The sequence below is a fragment of the Pseudorca crassidens genome, chromosome 7 (assembly GCF_039906515.1).
Source record: "Pseudorca crassidens isolate mPseCra1 chromosome 7, mPseCra1.hap1, whole genome shotgun sequence".
NCBI classification, from domain to species: domain Eukaryota; kingdom Metazoa; phylum Chordata; class Mammalia; order Artiodactyla; family Delphinidae; genus Pseudorca; species Pseudorca crassidens.
The window spans coordinates 23,135,492-23,148,469 of NC_090302.1; the positions used below are offsets into that span (position 1 = coordinate 23,135,492).

Genomic DNA, 12,978 nt, shown 5'->3' on the forward strand with positions numbered 1-12,978 from the left:
GTGATTTATGATGCATCTAGTCTATGAAACAGTATGCAATTAAAAAGGTTATGGACAGAAAAGAAGCAGATTCACAGATACAGAAAACAAACTACTGGTGGTGGGGGAAGCAGTATAGGGGTGGGGGAGTGGGAGGTACAAACTATTGGTTGTGACAGGCTCAAGGATGTATGTACAACGTGGGGAATATAGCCAATATTGTGTAATAATTATAAATGGAAAGTAACCTTTCAAAATTGTAAAAAATGTTTTTAATTGTTTTAAATGATTGAGCTAAAAGATTAAATAAATAAATAAAAAGAGTTATGAAGAATATATGTAAAGTAAAAAAAATTCATACTTAAACTTTGTAAAGATTACGTAAGTCTGCAGTACAGAGAATGAGAGCATTTGATATGCTAGCTGTAGAATTTTATCTTCGTTTTCTATTTGTGTGTATTTGCTGTAACATAATTGAAGCAATAGATTTTTTTTGGCTGCGTTGGGTCTTTGTTGCTGCACGCGGGCTTTCTCTAGTTGCCATGAGCGGAGCCTACTCTGTTGCGTTGCGTGGCCTCTCATCGTGGTGGTTTCTCTTGTTGCGGAGCACGGGCTCTAGGCACGCGGACTTCAGTAGTTGTGGCATGTGGGCTCAGTAGTTGTGGCTTGTGGGCTCTAGAACGCAGTTTCAGTAGTTGTGGCTCACGGGCTTAATTGCTCCGTGGCATGTGGCAACTTCCCGGACCAGGAATCAAACCCGTGTCCCCTGCATTGGCAGGTGGATTCTTAACCACTGTGCCACCATGGAAGTCCCAAAGCAATAGATTTAAATAATTTTTCCCCCAAAAAATGACACTACCTATTTCCTCTCTTGAGGTTTTACTTGAAAATTGAAACCGTTTAATGTGTGCATTCTTTTTTTTTTAACAACTTTATTGCAGTATAATTGCTTTACAATGCTGTGTTATTTTCTGCTTTATAACAAAGTGAATCAGCTATACATATACGTATATCCCCATATCTCCACCCTCTTACATCTCCCTTCCACCCTCCCTATCCCACCCTTCTAGGTGGTCACAAAGCACCCAGCAGATCCCCCTGTGCTATGCAGCTGCTTCCCACTAGCTATCTATTTTACATTTGGTAGTATATATAAGTCCACGCCACTCTCTCACTTTGTCCCAGCATACCCTTTCTCGTCCCCGTGTCCTCAAGTCCATTCTCTTTTTTTTTTTTTTAGATTCCATGTATATGTGTTAGCATACGGTATTTGTTATTCTCTTTCTGACTTACTTCACTCTGTATGACAGACTCTAGATCCATCCACCTCACTACAAATAACTCAATTTCGTTTCTTTTTATGGCTGAGTAATATTCCATTGTATATATGTGCCACATCTTCTTTATCCATTCATCTGTCGACGGACACTTAGGCTGTTTCCATGAGCTGGTTATTGTAAATAGAGCTGCAGTGAACATTGTGGTATATGACTCTTTTTGAATTATGGTTTTCTCAGGGTATATGCCCAGTAGTGGGATTGCTTGGTCGTATGGTAGTTCTATTTTTCGTTTTTTAAGGAACCTCCGTACTGTTCTCCATAGTGGCTCTATCAATTTACTTTCCCACCAACAGTGCAAGAGGCTTCCCTTTTCTCCATACCCTCTCCAGCATTTATTGTTTGTAGATTTTTTGATGATGGCCATTCTGACTGGTGTGAGGTGATACCTCATTTTTGTTTTGATTTGCATTTCTCTAATGATTAGTGATGTTGAGCATTCTTTCATGTGTTTGTTGGCAATCTGTATATCTTCTTTGGAGAAATGTCTGTTTAGATCTTCTGCCCATTTTTGGATTGGGTTGTTTGTTTTTTTGAATATCGAGCTGCATGACCTGCTTATAAATTTTGGAGATTAATCCTTTGTCAGTTGCTTCATTTGCAAATATTTTCTCCCATTCTGAGCATTGTCCTTTCATCTTGTGTATGGTTTCCTTTGCTGTGCAAAAGCTTTTAAGTTTCATTAGGTCCCATTTGTTTTTATTTCCATTTATCTAGGAGGTGGATCAAAAAGGATCATGCTGTGATTTATGTCATAGAGTGTTCTGCATATGTTTTCCTCTAAGAGTTTTATAGTGTCTGGCCCTACATTTAGGTCTTTAATCTATTTTGAGTTTACTTTTGTGTATGGTGTTAGGGAGTGTTCTAATTTCATTCTTTGACATGTAGCTGTCCAGTTTTCCCAGCACCACTTATTGAAGAGGCTGTCATATTTCCATTGTATATTCTTGCCTCCTTTATCAAAGATAAGGTGACGATATGTGAGTGGGTTATCTCTGTGCTATCTATCCTGTTCCATTGATCTATATTTCTGTTTTTGTGCCAGTACCATACTGTCTTGATTACTGTAGCTTTGTAGTACAGTCTGAAGTCAGGAGCCTGTTTCCTCCTGCTCCATTTTTCTTGCTCAAGATTACTTTGGCTATTTGGGGTCTTTTGTGTTTCCATACAAATTGTGAAATTTTTTGTTCTTGTTCTGTGAAAAATGCCATTGGTAGTTTGATAGGGATTGCATTGAATCTGTAGATTGCTTTGGGTAGTATAGTCATTTTCACAATGTTGATTCTTCCAATCCAAGAACATGGTATATCTCTCCATCTGTTGGTATCATCTTTAGTTTCTTTCATCAGTGTCTTATAGATTTTTGCATACAGGTCTTTTGTCTCCTTAGGTAGGTTTATTCCTAGGTCTTTTATTCTTTTTGTTGCAATGGTACATGGGAGTTTTTCCTTAATTTCTCTTTCAGATTTTTTATCATTAATGTATAGGAATGTAAGAGATTTCTGTGCATTCATTTCGTATCCTGCTACTTTACCGAATTCATTGATAAGGTCTAGTAGTTTTCTGGTAACGTCTTTAGGATTCTCTATGTATAGTATCATGTCATATGCAAACAGTGACAGCTTTACTTCTTCTTTTCCGATTTGGATTCCTTTTATTTCTTTTTCTTCTCTGATTGCTGTGGCTAAAACTTCCAAAACTATGTTGAATAATAATGGTGAAAGTGGGCAACCTTGTCTTGTTGCTGATCTTAGTGGAAGTGGTTTCAGTTTTTCACCGTTGAGAATGATGTTGGCTGTGGGTTTGTCATATATGGCCTTTATTATGTTGAGGTAATTTCCCTCTATGCCTACTTTCTGGAGGGTTTTATCATAAATGGGTGTTGAATTTTGTCAAAAGCTTTTTCTGCATCTATTGAGATGATCATATGGTTTTTCTCCTTCACTTTGTTAATATGGTGTATCACATTGATTGATTTGTGTATATTGAAGAATCCTTGCATTCCTGGGACAAACCCCACTTGATCATGGTGTATGATCCTTTTAATGTGCTGTTGGATTCTGTTGGCTAGTATTTTGTTGAGGATTTTTGCATCTATGTTCATCAGGGATATTGGCCTATAGTTTTCTTTCTTTGTGACATGTTTGTCTGGTTTTGGTATCAGGGTGATGGTGGCCTCATAGAATGAGTTTGGGAGTGTTCCTCCTTCTGCTATATTTTGGAAGAGTTTGAGAAGTATAGGTGTTAGCTCCTCTCTGAATGTTTGATAGAAATCTCCAGTGAAGCCATCTGGCCCTGGGCTTTTGTTTGTTAGAAGATTTTTAATCACAGTCTCAATTTCAGTGCATGCGATTGGTCTGTTTATATTTTCTGTTTCTTCCTGGTTCAGTCTCGGAAGGTTGTGCTTTGCAGAGAATTTGTCCATTTCTTCCAGGTTGTCCATTTTATTGGTATGTAGTTGCTTCTAGTAATCACTCATGATCCTTTGTATTTCTGCAGGGTCAGTTGTTACTTCTCCTTTTTCATTTCTAATTCTGTTGATTTGAGTCTTCTCCCTTTTTTTCTTGATGAGTCTGGCTAATCGTTTATTAATTTTGTTTATCTTCTCAAAGAACCAGATTTTAATTTTATTGATCTTTGTTATCATTTCCTTCATTTCATTTTCATTTATTTCTGATCTGATCTTTATGATTTCTTTCCTTCTGCTAACTTCGGGGTTTTTTTGTTCTTTCTCTAATTGTTAGGTGTAAGGTTAGGTTGTTTATTAGAGATGTTTCTTGTTTCTTAAGGTAGGATTGTATTGCTGTAAACTTCCGCCTTAGAACTGCTTTTGCTGCAATCCATAGGTTTTGGGTCGTTGTGTTTTCATTGTCATTTGTTTCTAGGAACTTTTTGATTTCTTCAGTGATCTCTTGGTTATTCAGTAGCATATTGTTTAGCCTCCATGTGCTTGTAATTTTTACAGATTTTTTTCCTGTAATTTATATCTAGTCTCATAGCATTGTGGTCAGAAAAGATACTTGATATGATTTCAATTCTTGTGAACTTCCCAAGGCTTGATTTGTGACCCAAGATATGATCTATCCTGGAGAATGTACCATGAGCACTTGAGAAGAAAGTGTATTCTGTTGTTTTTAGGTGGAATGTCCTATAAATATCAATTAAGTCCATCTTATTGTCATTTAAAGCTTGTGTTTCCTTATTTATTTTCATTATGGATGATCTGTCCATTGGTGAAAGTGGGGTGTTAAAGTCCCCTACTATGATTGTGTCACTGTCGATTTCCCCCTTTATGGCTGTTAGCATTTCCCTTATGTATTGAGGTGCTCCTTTTTTGGGTGCATAAATGTTTACCATTGTTATATCTTCTTCTTGGATTGATCCCTTGATTATTATGTAGTGTCCTTCTTTACCTCTTGTAATAGTCTTTATTTAAAATCTATTTTCTCTGGTATGAGAATTGCTACTTCAGCTTTCTTTTGATTTCCATTTGCATGGAATATCTTTTTCCATCCCCTCAGTTTCAGTCTGTATGTGTCCCTAGGTCTGAAATGGGTCTCTTGTAGACAGCATATATACTGGTCTTGTTTTTGCATCCATTCAGCCAGTCTATGTCTCTTGGTTGGAGCATTTAAGCCATTTACATTTAAGGTAGTTATCGATATGTATGTTCCTATTACCATTTTCTTAATTGTTTGGGGTTTGTTATTGTAGGTCTTTTCCTTCTCTTGTGTTTCCTGCCTAGTAAAGTTCCTTTAGCATTTGTTGTAAAGCTGGTTTCATGGTGCTGAATTCTCTTAGCTTTTGCTTGTCTGTAAAGGTTTTAATTTCTCTGTCAAATCTGAATGAGATCCTTGCTGAGTAGAGTAATCTTGGTTGTAGGCTTTTCCCTTTCATCACTTTAAATATGTCCTGCCACTCCCTTGTGGCTTGCAGAGTTTCTGCTGAAAGATCAGCTGTTAACCTTATGGGGATTCCCTTGTGTGTTATTTGTTGTTTTTCCCTTGCTGCTTTTAATATTTTCTCTTTGTATTTAATTTTTGATAGTTTGATTAATACGTGTCTTGGCGTGCTTCTCCTTGGGTTTATCCTGTATCGGACTCTCTGCACTTCCTGGACTTGATTAACTATTTCCTTTCCCATATTAGGGAAGTTTTGAACTGAAATCTCTTCAAATATTTTCTCAGTCCCTTTTTTTTCTCTTCTTCTGGGACCCCTATAATTTGCATGTTGGTGCATTTAATGTTGTCCCAGAGGTCTCTGAGACTGTCCTCAATTCTTTTCATTCTTTTTTCTTTATTCTCCTCTGCAGTAGTTATTTCCACTATTTTATCTTCCGGGTCACTTTTCCATTCTTCTGCCTCAGTTATTCTGCTGTTGATTCCTTCTAGAGAACTTTTAATTTCATTTATTGTGTTGTTCATCATTGTTTGTTTGCTCGTTAGTTCTTCTAGGTCCTTGTTAAACGTTTCTTGTATTGTCTCCATTTCCAAGATTATGGATCATCTTTACTGTCATTCCTCTGAATTCTTTTTCAGGTAGGCTGCCTATTTCCTCTTCATTTGTTTGGTCTGGTGGGTTTTTACCTTGCTCCTTCATCTGCTGTGTGTTTCTCTGTCTTCTCATTTTGCTTACCTTACTGTGTTTGGGGTCTCCTTTTTGTAGGCTGCACATTCATATTTCCTTTGTTTTTGGTGTCTGCCCCCAGTGGCTAAGGTTGTTTCAGTGGGTTGTGTAGGCTTCCTGGTAGAGGGGACTAGTGCCTGTGTTCTGGTGGATGAGGCTGGATCTTGTCTTTCTGGTTGGCAGGTCCATGTCTGGTGGTGTATTTTGGGGTGCCTGTGACCTTATTATGATTTTAGGCAGCCTCTCTGCTAATGGGTGGGGTTGTGTTCCTATCTTGCTAGTTGTTTGGCATGGGGTGTCCAACACTGTACCTTGCTGGTCGTTGAGTGGAGCTGGGTCTTAGCATTGAGATAGAGATCTCTGGGAGAGCTTTCGCCACTTGATATTACGTGGAACTGGGAGGTCTCTGGTGCATCAGTGTCCTGAACTCGGCTCTCCCACCTCAGAGGCACAGGCCTGACACCCGGCTGGAGCACCAAGACCCTGTCAGCCACAGGGTTCAGAAGAAAGGGGAAAAAAGAAAGAAAGAAAATAATAAAATAAAATAAAGTTATTAAAATAAAAAATAATTATTAAAAATAAACAGTTAAAAAGTAATTTAAAAAAAGAAGAAAAAAAAGGAAAGAGAGAGCAACCAAACCAAAAACAAATCCACCAATGATAACAAGCGCTAAAAACTATACTAAAGAAAAACAAAAAACTGACAGACAGAACCCTAGGACAAATGGTAAAAGCAAAGCTATACAGGCAAAATCACACAAAGATGCATACACATACACCCTCACAAAAAGAGAAAAAGGAAAAATATATCTATATCATTGCTCCCCAAGTCCACTGCATCAATTTGGGATGATTCGTTGTCTATTCAGATATTCCAGAGATGCAGGGTACATCACGTTGATTGTGGAGTTTTAATATGCTGCTCCTGAGGCTGCTGGGAGAGATTTCCCTTTCTCTTCTGTTTGCGCAGCTCCTGGGGTCCAGCACTGGATTTGACCCCTCCTCTGCATGTAGGTCCCCTGAGTGCGTCTGTTCTTTGCTCAGACAAGACGGGGTTAAAGGAGCAGCTGATTCAGGGGCTCTGGCTCACTCAGGCTGGGGGGAGGGAGGGGTACGGAGTGTGGGGCGAGCCTGTGGCGGCAGAGACCAGCATGACGTTGCAACAGCCTGAGGCGCCGTGTGTTGTCCCAGGGAAGTTGTCCCTGGATCACGGGACCCTGGCAGTGGCGGGCTGCACAGGCTCCTGGGAGGGGAGGTGTGGATAGTGTCCTGTGGTTGCACACAGGCTTCTTGGTGGCTGCAGCAGCAGCCTTAGCGTCTCATGCCCATCTCTGGGGTCTGTGCTGATAGCCGTGGCTCACACCCGTCTCTGGAGCTCCTTTAAGCGGTGCTCTGAATCCCCTCTCCTCAGGCACACTGAAACAATGGTCTCTTGCCTCTTAGGCAGCTCCAGACTTTTTCCTGTGCTCCCTCCCGGCTAGCCGTTGTGCACTAGCCCTTTCAGGCTGTGTTCACACGGCCAACCCCAGTCCTCTCCCTGGGGTCTGACCTCCGAAGCCCGAGCCTCAGCTCCCAGCCCCCGCCCACCCCAGCGGGTGAGCAGACAAGCCCCTCGGGCTGGTAAGTGCTGGTCGGCAAGGATCGTCTGTACGGGAATCTCTCCGCTTTGCCCTCCGCACCCCTGTTGCTGCGCCGTCCTCCGTGGCTCCGAAGCTTCCCCCCGCCGCCACCCCCCCGTCTCCACCAGTGAAGGGGCTTCCTAGTGTATGGAAACTTTTCCTCCTTCACAGCTCCCTCCCCGAGGTGCAGGTCCCGTCCCTATTCTTTTGTCTCTGTTTTTTCTTTTGCCCTACCCAGGTACGTGGGGAGTTTCTTGCATTTGGGGAAGTCTGAGGTCTTCTGCCAGCATTCAGTAGGTGTTCTGTAGGAGTCGTTCCACATGTAGATGTATTTCTGATATATTTGTGGGGAGGAAGGTGCTCTCCACATCTTACTCTTCCACCATATTGAAGGTCTCCAACATATGCATTTTTAACTACCTCCACCTACATGGTCAAATGGTTTGCGTGTCATCTTTTATTATCTTCTCCTTCTCTTCCATCAGAGAAATGAAGATGCTTCCTCGTTTGAAGTCAATTCCATCCATCTCTTGACTGCATCCCTCCCTTCTGTGCCAGGCCTTTATTCTTCATTGATCCTTTTTCAAACCTGGTGTTTCGACCCTTGTTGTTTTTGCCACCCAAGCTACCATTCCCTATTAGTAGTTCTCTGATTTTCCTCCAGGGAACCAAGCCCTTTCTAGTTCTTAGTCCATGTACTTCCTAGGGTTCTATCTCTAGGTCTAGACAAATCAGTGAACTCCATCCCCATCAAGAATGGGCCCTTCATTCCATTCAAGCCAATCCAAGCCCAACCAGAGCTAATTCCAGGGCTTTGCTTAAGCAGCTAGTACAATCTTTTGATTGTACTAAACTTGAACTTGGAAAGATATGATGCTCAAGCTATTACATAGCTGGCTTGCCACCATAGGGAACCTAAAAATGAAAGCCCCATATAGAGGAAAGCAGAGTCAGGCCAACTGGTGCCCATGGCATTGATTGAACCCTGAATCTATCCATGCCTGAAGTCTGAACTACCCCCATAAATTCTGCAGTTATGTAAACTTTGGGTTGCTTTTTCTGTCTTTTGCAACCAAACCATTTCTTTTTTTTTTTTCCTTAAAATCAGAAAGATGATTTTAATCTTATTTCTCAATAAAATAACATACATTTGTAAAGCAAACAATTTTATGAATATTTCTCTAAAGGCTTTCTGGAATTCCTAAAGGAAATTCATCTATTTTAGAAAGAAAATTCCAAAGAATAATGGAAAACAACATAAAATTATCAAGTAGCCTCCTCCCCCTACAACACACAGTAATCATTCTGGTACAAAGCACTTTTTTTTTTTTTTTAATACAGCAGTTTCTTATTAGTCATCAATTTTATACACATAGGTGTACACATGTCAACCCCAATTGCCCAATTCATCACACCACCACCACAACCCCCCCACAGCTTTCCCCCCTTGGTGTCCACACGTTTGTTCTCTACATCTGTGTCTCAATTTCTACCCTGAAATCCGGTTCATTTGTATCATTTTTCTAGGTTCCACATATATGCATTAATATACGATATTTGTTTTTCTCTTTCTGACTTACTTCACTCTGTATGACAGTCTCTAGATCCATCCACGTCTCTACAAATGACCCAATTTCGTTCCTTTTTATGGCTGAGTAATATTCAATTGTAATATGAGCCACATCTTCTTTATCCACTCGTCTGTCGATGGGCATTTAGTTTGCTTCCATGACATGCCTACTGCAAATAGAGCTGCAGTGAACACTGGAGTGCATGTGTCTTTTTGAATTGTGGTTTTCTCTGGGTATATGCCCAGTAGTGGGATTGCTGGATCTTATGGTAATTCTATTTTTAGTTTTTTAAGGAACCTCCATACTGTTCTCCATAGTGGTTGTATCAGTTTACATTCCCACCAACAGTGCAAGAGGGTTCCCTTTTCTCCACACCCTCTGCAGCATTTGTTGTTTGTAGATTTTCTGATGAAGCCCATTCTAACCGGTGTGAGGTGATACCTTATTGTAGTTTTGATTTGCATTTCTCTAACAATTAATGATGTTGAGCAGCTTTTTATGTGCTTCTTGGCCATCTGTATGTCTTCTTTGGAGAAATGTCTATTTAGGTCTTCTGCCCGTTTTTGGATTGGGTTGTTTGTTCTTTGAATATCGAGCTGCATGAGCTGTTTATAAATTTTGGAGATTAATCCTTTGTCCGTTGATTCGTTTGCAAATACTTTCGCCCATTCTGAGGGTTGTCTTTTCGTCTTGTGTATGGTTTCCTTTGCTGTGCAAAAGCTTTTAAGTTTCATTAGGTCCCATTTGTTGATTTTTGTTTTTATTTCCATTACTCTAGGAGGTGGATCAAAAAACATCTTGCTGTGATTTCTGTCAAAGAGTGTTCTTCCTATGTTTTCTTCTAAGAGTTTTATAGTGCCCAGTCTTACATTTACGTCTCAAATCCATTTTGAGTTTATTTTAGTGTATGGTGTTAGGGAGTGTTCTAATTTCATTCTTTTATATGTAGCTGTCCAGTTTTCCCAGGACCACTTATTGAAGAGACTCTCTTTTCTCCGTTGTATATCCTTGCCTCCTTCGTCAAGATTAGTTGACTGTAGGTGCGTGGGTTTACCTCTGGACTTTCTGTCTTGTTCCATTGACCTATGTTTCTGTTTTTGTGCCAGTACCATATTATCTTGATTACTGTAGCTTTGTAGTGTAGTCTGAAGTCAGGGAGTCTGATTCCTCCTGCTCCGTTTTTTTCCCTCAAGACTGCTTTGGCTATCTGGGGTCTTCTGTGTCTCCATACAGATTTTAAGATTTGTTGTCCTAGTTCCATAAAAAATACCATTGGTAATTTGATAGGGATTGCATTCAATCTGTAGATTGCTTTGAGTAGTAGAGTCATTTTCACAGTATTGATTCTTCCAATCCAAGAACATGGTATATCTCTCCATCTGTTGGTACCATCTTTAATTTCTTTCATCAGTGTCTTATAGTTTTCTGCATACAGGTCTTTTGTCTCCCTAGGTAGGTTTATTCCTAGGTATTTTATTCTTTTTGTTACAATGGTAATTGGGAGTGTTTCCTTAATTTCTCTTTCAGATATTTCATCATTAGTGTATAGGAATGCCAGAGATTTCTGTGCATTAATTTTGTATCCTGCAACTTTACCAAATTCATTGCTTAGCTCTAGTAGTTTTCTGGTGGCATCTTTAGGATTCTCTATGTATAGTATCATGTCATCTGCAAACAGTGACAGTTTTACTTCTTTTACAATTTGTATTCCTTTTATTTCTTTTTCTTCTCTGATTGCCGAGGCTAGGACTTCCAAAACTATGTTGAATAATAGTGGTGAGAGTGGACATTCTTGTGTTGTTCCTGATCTTAGAGGAAATGCTTTCAGTTTTTCACCATTGAGAATGATGTTTGCTGTGGGTTTGTTGTATATGGCCTTTATTATGTTGAGGTAGGTTCCCTCTATGCCCACTTTCTGGAGAGTTTTTTATCATAAATGGGTGTTGAATTTTGTCAAAAGCTTTTTCTGCATCTATTGAGATGATCATATGGTTTTTCTTCTTCAATTTGTTAATATGGTGTATCAAATTGATTGATTTACATATATTGAAGAATCCTTGCATCCCTGGGATAAATCTCACTTGATCATGGTGTATGATCCTTTTAATGTGTTGTTGGATTCTGTTTGCCAGTATTTTGTTGAAGATTTTTGCATCTACATTCATCAGTGATATTGGTCTGTAATTTTATTTTTTTGTAGTATCTTTGTCTGGTTTTGGTATCAGGATGATGATGGCCTCATAGAATGAGTTTGGGAGTGTTCCTTCCTCCGCAATTTTTTGGAAGAGTTTGAGAAGGATGGGTGTTAGCTCTTCTCTAAATATTTGATAGAATTCACCTGTGAAGCCGTCTGGTCCTGGACTTCTGTTTGTTGGAAGATTTTTATTCATAGTTTCAATTTCATTACTTGTGATTGGTCTGTTCATATTTTCTGTTTCTTTCTGTTTCAGTCTTGGAAGGTTATACCTTTCTAAGAATTTGTCCATTTCTTCCAGGTTGGCCATTTTATTGGCATAGAGTTGCTTGTAGTAGTCTCTTAGGATGCTTTGTATATCTGTGGTGTCTGTTGTAACTTCTCCTTTTTCATTTCTAATTTTATTGATTTGAGTCTTCTCCCTCTTTTTCTTGATGAGTCTGGCTAATTGTTTATCTTCTAAGAATAAAATTCTAAGAATTTTGTTTATCTTCTCAAAGAACCAGCTTTTAGTTTTATTGATCTTTGCTATTGTTTTCTTTGTTTCTATTTCATTTATTTCTGCTCTGATCTTTATGTTTTCTTTCCTTCTGCTAACTTTGGGTTTTGTTTGTTCTTCTTTCTCTAGTTCCTTTAGGTGTAAGGTTAGATTATTTATTTGAGATTTTTCTTGTTTCTTGATGTAGGCTTGTATAGCTATAAACTTCCCTCTTAGAACTGCTTTTGCTGCATCCCACAGGTTTTGGATCGTCATGTTTTCATTGTCATTTGCCTCTAGGTATTTTTTTATTTCCTCTTTGATTTCTTCAGTGGTCTGTTGGTTATTTAGTAACGTAGTGTTTAGCCTCCATGTGTTTGTGTTTTTTACTTTTTTTTCCCCTGTAATTCATTTCTAATCTCATAGTGTCGTGGTCAGCAAAGATGCTTGATATGATTTCAGTTTTCTTAAATTTACTGAGGCTTGATTTGTGACCCAAGATGTGATCTGTCCTGGAGAATGTTCCATGCGCACTTGAGAAGAAAGTGTAATCTGCTGTTTTTGGATGAAATGTCCTATAAATATAATTAAATCTATCTGGTCTACTGTGTCATTTAAAGCTTCTGTTTCCTTATTTATTTTCATTTTGGGTGATCAGTCCATTGGTGTATATGAGGTGTTAAAGTCCCCCACTATTATTGTGTTACTGTCGATTTCCTCTTTTACAGCTGTTAGCAGTTGCCTTATGTATTGAGGTGCTCCTATATTGGGTGCATATATATTTATAATTGTTGTATCTTCTTCTTGGTTTAATCCCTTGATCATTATGTAGTGTCCTTGTCTCTTGTAACATTCTTTATTTTAAAGTCTATTTTATGTGATATGAGTATTGCTACTCCAGCTTTCTTTTGATTTCCATTTGCCTAGAATATCTTTTTCTATCCCTTCACTTTCAGTCTGTATGTGTCCCTAGGTCTGAAATGGGTCTCTTGTAGACAACATATATATGGGTCTTGTTTTCGTATCCATTCAGCAGGCCTGTGTCTTTTGGTTGGAGCATTTAATCCGTTCACGTTTAAGGTAGTTCTCGATATGTATGTTCCTAAGACCATTTTCTTAATTGTTTTGGGTTGGTTTTTGTAGGTCCTTTTCTTCTCTTGTGTTTCCTACTTAG

General features: G+C 39.0%; 1 protein-coding gene across 2 annotated transcripts in view; it reads left to right on the forward strand.

Annotated features, from left to right (window-relative positions):
- Nucleotides 1-12,978, forward strand: part of TXNDC8 (thioredoxin domain containing 8) — a 40,800-nt gene that overhangs the window by 12,292 nt on the left and 15,530 nt on the right. The gene's annotated exons all lie outside the window — the stretch shown is intronic.